General features: G+C 40.2%; 1 pseudogene; it reads left to right on the forward strand.

Annotated features, from left to right (window-relative positions):
- LOC123483547 overlaps positions 1–1,605 on the forward strand; it is a 2,448-nt pseudogene extending 843 nt beyond the window's left edge.
- The last annotated feature ends 5,895 nt before the right edge of the window (positions 1,606–7,500 follow it).

Here is a 7,500-nt window from a genome sequence, read left to right on the forward strand (position 1 = left end):
GTTGATAAACAATGTTCTGAACAAACAAGCTTTAGAGATGAACCGATACTCTTGCCTTGCCTACCCTTGTAATATTTTTTAAAGCAGAGTTCCTTGTCTGGCGTTAACTCCTCTCTCTCTCAGGGCTCCACCTCTCCTAAGATGCTGTGGGACATTGAGGAGGAGGCGGCGGCTGAAGGAGCTGGGAACAACGAGACTGCTGAGGTACTTGTTATACCACCCTCTAGTGTTAGCTACATGTAACAGCGCTGAAGCTGTTCTGTCGATGGTGGCCCAACGTCCTATTAAGACACTTTATGTTGGGGTTTCCTTTATCTCTGTAGTCTCCTGTAGCTCAGTTGGTGAGCGTGGGCGCTTGCAACGCCAGGTTGTGGGTTCGATTCCCACGGGGAGCAGTATGAAAAAAAATTATGCACTCACTTGACTGTAAGTCGCTCTGGATAAGAGCGTCTGCTAAATGATAAAATGTCAAATTACTAACCCTAACAGCATACTTATATCACCCAGTCATTAAAGTAATGTGGTTGATCTCTCTTTACTCTCTCCCTCTCTCTCTCCTCCTCCCTCTCCTCTCTCTTCCCCCTCACCTCTCGCTCTCTCTTCCTCTCCCCCCTCTCTCACTCTCAACACTGACACAGACACACTTACCCCACCAGACATGCCACCAGGGAGTATTTTCAGTCCCCAGGTCCAGAACAAATTCAAGGGAAACTTACAGTATTATACAGAACCATGAGTGCATGGAACTCCCTTCCATCTTCATAGTGCAAGTGAACAGCAAACCTGGTTTTATAAAAAACTATTAAAGCAACGCCTCACGGCACAACGCCTCTCCCCCATGCTGACCTACTTGTTGTGTGTATGTACTGACATGTATGTGGAACTGATAGATGCACACACTACATGTTAACGTTTTTAAATGTATGTAAATTGTAAAGTATTTTCTTTGTTATCTGCTCGGACCCCAGTAAGACTAGCTGCCGCCGTTGGAGTCGGCATGGGGGACCCTAATCAAACAAATCTAATCTCTCTCTCCTCCCTCCTCTCCAGGCCCAGAAAACTCATCGTCTGACCTGTCGTTCGTGGTTTAAGACCCTCTCTGACCTGAGTGGGGTAAGAACGTTCCCTCCTCCACGGGAGACTACTTCCCCCTCACTCCTCCTCCTCATCCCTCGCTTCCTGCGCTGTGGGACCAGAGCAGAGATACGTGACGGCCGTCAACTGGGGCTCCGCCACCCTAACCATGGACCTCAACTACCAAGGTATTTATTCATTTGAATATCGTTATTTATTCGGAGATCACATTGAGACGTATTTTCCAACGAGACCAGAGTATAGCCTGAAAAGCAATAAATGGTCAAGCAGCAACAAATGAGAAGTCAAAACATGATTTAAAAAAATATATATACGTTAAAATACTGACAGGATTTCCCCTCCTCCTCTTCCCAGACCTGAGTCTCCCGGAGCAGGCTAAAGTCAAGCTGAGTACGGACCCTGAGAACCTGGCTGCGGACAGCTCTGTCTCGCTGGATAAACTGCAGCTGGGACCAGGACATGCTGTTCTGCTGACCTTCCCCTTCGCTTAGGGAAGGGCTAGAGCAGAGACCAGGGCTACAACAGACCAGGGCTACACAGGCCAGAACAAGAAACTAATAGAGCTAACTTTTAGACCGTGGGCGGAGGGGAGAATGCAGAGGGATGTTTCAACCACAGACAACTAGCAGAAGGAATATACAGTATGAAACAGTCGTTTTTAGCCAGTGCTTAGGGGTCGGTATTAAGGTTAGGTATTTCCAACTGTTAAAACATTCCAGTTCAGATTTGATGAAATGTTTTGTTGGCCATTGTTTGAAAACTTTTAAAAGGAACTTTTTAGTTCCATATTTTTTCAATTTGTTTATGACATGTTGTGTTGAACTGTTTGAGAGGGGAACATGTCAGTTTGAATTTAAAAACGGTTAATTTTCAATCTGTCCATTCCATCCAGTGGAATATAATTGTCATTCAAATGCTAGTAATGGAGGAGATAGTATTGCTAGCTTCCTACTGCTAGATGTTGTTCTGACTAAAAAGTTGAAAGGAATCAAATAAAAAGCCCTGCGTTATATTGCCTGGTGACAATCAAATAGCGTCTCTGTCCTTCTTTTGATACACAGAATGTTGTGTGTTCTAGATGCTTCAGAGTTCCATATTTCTGCGTACAGCTTGCGTCTGTGTGTGTGGTAGTACTTAGGTTCTATTTTAGAGAATGTGTGTGGTACTACTTAGGTTCTATTTTAGAGAATGTGTGTGGTACTACTTAGGTTCTATTTTAGAGAATGTGTGTGGTACTACTTAGGTTCTATTTTAGAGAATGTGTGTGGTACTACTTAGGTTCCATTTTAGAGAATGTGTGTGGTACTACTTAGGGTTCTATTTTAGAGAATGTGTGTGGTACTACTTAGGTTCTATTTTTAGAGAATGTGTGTGGTACTACTTAGGTTCTATTTTAGAGAATGTGTGTGGTACTACTTAGGTTCTATTTTAGAGAATGTGTGTGGTACTACTTAGGTTCTATTTTAGAGAATGTGTGTGGTACTACTTAGGTTCTATTTTAGAGAATGTGTGGGTACTACTTAGGTTCTATTTTAGAGAATGTGTGTGGTACTACTTAGGTTCTATTTTAGAGAATGTGTGTGGTACTACTTAGGTTCTATTTTAGAGAATGTGTGTGGTACTACTTAGGTTCTATTTTAGAGAATGTGTGTGGTACTACTTAGGTTCTATTTTTAGAGAATGTGTGTGGTACTACTTAGGTTCTATTTTTAGAGAATGTGTGGTACTACTTAGGTTCTATTTTAGAGAATGTGTGTGGTACTACTTAGGTTCTATTTTTAGAGAATGTGTGTGGTACTACTTGGGTTCTATTTTAGAGAATGTGTGTGGTACTACGTAGGTTCTATTTTAGAGAATGTGTGTGGTACTACTTAGGTTCTATTTTTAGAGAATGTGTGTGGTACTACTAAGGTTCTATTTTAGAGAATGTGTGTGGTACTACTAAGGTTCTATTCTTAGAGAGATGTGTGTGGTACTACTTAGGTTCTATTTTAGAGAATGTGTGTGGTACTACTTAGGTTCTATTTTTAGAGAATGTGTGGTACTACTTAGGTTCTATTTTAGAGAATGTGTGGTACTACTTAGGTTCTATTTTAGAGAATGTGTGTGGTACTACTTAGGTTCTATTTTAGAGAATGTGTGTGGTACTACTTAGGTTCTATTTTTAGAGAATGTGTGTGGTACTACTTAGGTTCTATTTTAGAGAATGTGTGTGGTACTACTTAGGTTCTATTTTAGAGAATGTGTGTGGTACTACTTAGGTTCTATTTTAGAGAATGTGTGTGGTACTACTTAGGTTCTATTTTAGAGAATGTGTGTGGTACTACTTAGGTTCTATTTCGAGAATGTGTGTGTGTGATGTTGGCCTAATGCCACATGCTTTCCGTTAAGAGCAGGAACTTTACAGGTGTGATAATGTCAAACGCTTTGGGCTGGTTCATGACCCTGTCTCACCTCCACACAGGTGGTTAGAAGTTATAAATACATCTCGCTGTGTGTGTGTGTGTGTGTGTGTTCATTCCAATTGATGCCGTGTACTATGATATATGTTCACACTCCTGGACACACGCACTTGCGTGTGTGTTCAATACATGCCGTCATGTTTCAGGCCTGTGTTTGCGGTCGTGTGGGTGATTCAGTGCCGTGCGTGAAGTCATGTTGTGCGTGAACTTTCCCGAAGCCACACGTAGGCGAGTCCCGTTAACCTGCAGTTCATGTTACCGTCAACACCATCTACCAGGGTTAGGGTTTACCCCCCCTTACATCAATTGAATGTATAATGTATTCGTTTAAAGTGAAATTAGAGGTTTTGTATCATTTTAGCCAGGAGTTCTGAATTGAGTTTCAAAAACAACATCATTTTCCCTTTGTCTATTTTGACTATATATTTTAATATCTGGTAAAATATCTACTGTAAATGAGATATAATGACTATAATATTTGAATATGGTAAGATATTTACTGTAAATGAAATCCGACTATTTGAATCTGGTAATATATCTGCTGTAAATGAAATATCATGACTAACATTTTAATCTGGTAAAATATCTACTGTAAATGAAATCATGACTAACATTTTAATCTGGTAAAATATCTACTGTAAATGAAATATCATGACTAACATTTTAATCTGGTAAAATATCTACTGTAAATGAAATCATGACTAACATTTTAATCTGGTAAAATATCTACTGTAAATTAAATATAATACTGTTGGGATTCTTTATCATATTGACTTTTTTCAGTTATTTTACTGTGATGCTTGTTTTCCCAGACACAGTCCTGGCCTGGACTAAGAAGCCTATTCCATTGAATTGCTTTTTAATCCCGGGTTAGGCTAAATCTGTGTCTGGGGGAAAAACACCTCTTAATTGTCATTTTAACTCGTGTGCATTGCGTTTGTGTCAGTGTGGCGAACTAGATAAGTGAAAGGTTGAAGAAGTTGTAGTTATGTGGAGGCGTCAGTCTTCCAGCTGTAGACTCCACTGCTCTCCTCGCTTAATGTATAGATCTTCTGCACCTTTGACTATTTTCTTGGCCATTAAATCTGTATAAACCAAATCAAAATACTGTTGTATTTTACCTGTAGTTTATTTCATACCTGTCCGAAAAACAGTATACTATAAATGTTTTAAGAGTTTTTCCAGAATGTAGTTTATTTCTCAATACCTTGCCGTCAGGGGGTGAGTAGATACCGGGAACCAGATCGCCCACCACATGAGCACCCCGTCCCCGTCGGGCCTGAAACCAACCGCCCTCCGAGCCACGATGCACAGTCGTGTTCTTACTGTCACCCATGTCACGCATTTCAAACATCATCGTTGGTCGCTTCATCCTCACCATCTTTCATCGATATATTCACATTTACTCGAACCCCAACTGTTACCACATAGTGTAGTCAGTGGTGGAGAAAAGTGCCCAACTGTCACACTTGACTAAAAGTAAAGATACCTTAATAGAAAATGACTCAAGTAAAAGTGAAAGTCACCCAGTGAAATACTACTTGAGTAAAAGTCAAAGTATTTGGTTTTAAAAAAATACTTAAGTATCAAAAGTAAATGTAATTGCTAAAATATACTTAAGTATCAAAAGTATAAGTATGAATAATTTAATATTCCTTATATTAAACAAACCAGATGCACAATTATTATTTTTTATTTTCTATTGACGGATAGCCAGGGGCACACTCCAACACTCAGACATAATTTACAAACGAAGCATTTGTGTTTATTGAGTCTGCCAGATCAGAGGCAGTAGGGATGACCAAGGTTGTTCTCTTGATAAGTGTGTGAATTTGACAATTTTCTGTCCTGTGAAGCATTACAAATATAACAAGTACTTTTGGGTGTCAGGGAAAATGTGTGGATTAAAAAGTACATTATTTTCTTTAGGAATGTAGTGGAGTAAAAGTTGTCCAAAATATAACTAGTAAAGTACAGATACCTCAAGAAAATAAGTAAGTAGTACGTTAAAGTATTTTTACTAAAGTACTTTACACCACTGAGTGTATTTTGGACGATATGATGTATGATGTAGCTGTATGAAAAATGAAAAATAAATAAAGTATGAAAAATAAAAAGTAAATAATGTATGCACTCACTAACTGTAAGTCGCTCTGGATAAGAGCGTCTGCTAAATGACTAAAATGCAAATGTAAATGTCTGTACAAACCTCTACATTGCTTTACTTTTTATATATATATATATATATATATAGTGTGAGTGCACTCTAAGCGAAGTATTCTCTTAATATTGTAATAAAGATGTTGATAACAGTCAAGTAAATGTCAAACTGAGAGCTGTGTGTGAGGAGAGAGAGAGACAAGGCCAGATGTTGCTGTGTCAAACAGAGCTGTGTGTGAGGAGAGAGAGAGACAAGGCCAGATGTTGCTGTGTCAAACTGAGAGCTGTGTGTGAGGAGAGAGAGAGACAAGGCCAGATGTTGCTGTGTCAAACTGAGAGCTGTGTTCGAGGTCTGGGCCCTCTGCTATGCGGTGGGTTTTTCTCCATCTGTGTGTGTGTGTGTGTTCGTGCCGTTTTGTTCCAGGATCGCAATGACGAGGTGTGTGATAGATCAGAGGGCTGTCTCTCTTTTCTCTCTCTCTTTCTCTATCTCTTACTCTCCCTCCCTCCCTCCCTCCCTCCCTTTCGCTGTTTCTGTCTCTCTCTGTCTCTCCCTTTCTTTTTCAGACACACACAGAGGTGAGATCAGAGGTTTTGAGAGAGCGTCGGTGGCCCATAACCGCTCCGACGAAACTCCCTCTCTCTCACACATACGTACAGACTAATGTAGCAGAGCAATGCTGTGCCGTGATTACGCTGAAGGGATGAATGGTAAGTCTGCACGTCTGTCCTTGTCTAAGTTTGAAATTAGTTACTACATGGTCACAGGTTGCAATGCTGTAAAGATGGTTTTATATTGTACTGTGTCATTACGTGTGGGAACAGATGCATCCTTGCTGATGCTGGTGACCCAATTGCACATCTGGCAACAACCCAGATAAAACCCTGTGGGTTCTATACATATCACTATCTGCTGGCTTAGTTCTGTTTATACTTTTAAAAAAACAAGGGGATTTTAAAATATATTTTTTGTTGATCACAAGGGCTTGAAAAGACTTCCCGTATTAAAGTCCTCCTGTCTGCGTTTGTCTCTAGAGTTGACCCCCAGGGCAGTCTACTGTCTATAGGGCTGACGTTTGCTTTATTACAACGTCCAACTCTGGTGATTTTTGACCTTTTGACCCCAGTCAGATTTTAAGAGGATCCATTTCTCTAGTCTTCCTGTGTCCCTCTATTGGTCTTTCTCTATTTTTTTGATCTAGAGGAAAAATTATTGCTGAACTGTGCCTCAAGCAAGGATATTTCTGCAACCCCTTACATGACCTCCATTTTCTGAGTCTCTGTCCATTTCCAGCTTCTGCTCCATCCTGATACTGACGCTGAAAGGCATGTATTCATACTGAAAAGTTTGTTTACTTACGCGCTTTTCGGCACTCAGTTAAAATTACATCTCAAATTGTATTCATAGAGAATTTTAAGAGGCCAATTCAATACCGGTCCAAGTGTTTATTTTGAACTGCAGTATTTTTGGTGTTGACTTCACATGCATAATGTTTGATTTTGCAAACAATTTACAAAGTTTGTCATGTTTTGGGTGCCGTGCATACTGGGATGGAAATGAATCTAACCCCTTAGCCTGAGGCTAGTGCTGTTCAGCTAGTAGAAAATGTGCCGAACTAGCCTGTCAGGCCTGTCAATTTTTTTTTACATCGCACGGCCCAGATTTTGGACCTGAATGTTACCCGGGCTAGAGTGAAATCACAATCTACTAGCCCGGCTGGCTAGTTAACAAAATCCTTAAGTTCCATCACTGCGTGCATACCTCTGAAAAATGCCTCACTCT

This window comes from Coregonus clupeaformis, unplaced genomic scaffold (assembly GCF_020615455.1).
Source record: "Coregonus clupeaformis isolate EN_2021a unplaced genomic scaffold, ASM2061545v1 scaf0153, whole genome shotgun sequence".
In the NCBI taxonomy this organism is placed as follows: Eukaryota; Metazoa; Chordata; class Actinopteri; order Salmoniformes; family Salmonidae; genus Coregonus; species Coregonus clupeaformis.